Here is a 603-nt window from a genome sequence, read left to right as displayed (position 1 = left end):
CCCCCCCCCCCCCAGTGAAGACCTCAGCCAACCCTGCACACATCTACATGACCACGAAATATGGGAGGTGAAATTACAAAGTAGTGTGTGTGCCTTCTTCTAAGCCGTCAACTTTATTATTGTCATTATCCATTCAGCTGCTGATTATTTCCTTGATTAATCAAAAAGTAATGGCAAATAGTGGGAAATGCCCACCACCATTTCCTGTAGCCTCGCAGCTTTAATTTCATTGTTTCATCCATCTAAAACCCAAAGATGATATGTTTACTATCAGAGTTAAAAAGCCGGAATCAGATGTTTGACTTTTCTACTTGAAAATGACTGAAATCCTTTGTCAAATAGTTCCACCTCTGAAAAACTTGTTGTTATACTGGTGTGCACAAATTAATTGTAAGCTACACAAAAAAAAAATAATATGACTGCTGTATGACTGCTGGCTGTCTTTATGTGAGTTCTATGTCACCTGCCTAGGGACTACAGAGGAAAATTTGTTATTTTTACTAATTCTGGCATATTTACATGGTGTGTATATGTGTACTATATACTGTATAGATGTATATACACATAGAGAAAGAGAGATAGATAGATAGATAGATAGATAGA

The sequence above is a fragment of the Etheostoma spectabile genome, chromosome 15 (genome assembly GCF_008692095.1).
Source record: "Etheostoma spectabile isolate EspeVRDwgs_2016 chromosome 15, UIUC_Espe_1.0, whole genome shotgun sequence".
NCBI classification, from domain to species: domain Eukaryota; kingdom Metazoa; phylum Chordata; class Actinopteri; order Perciformes; family Percidae; genus Etheostoma; species Etheostoma spectabile.
This window is presented reverse-complemented; position numbering follows the sequence as displayed.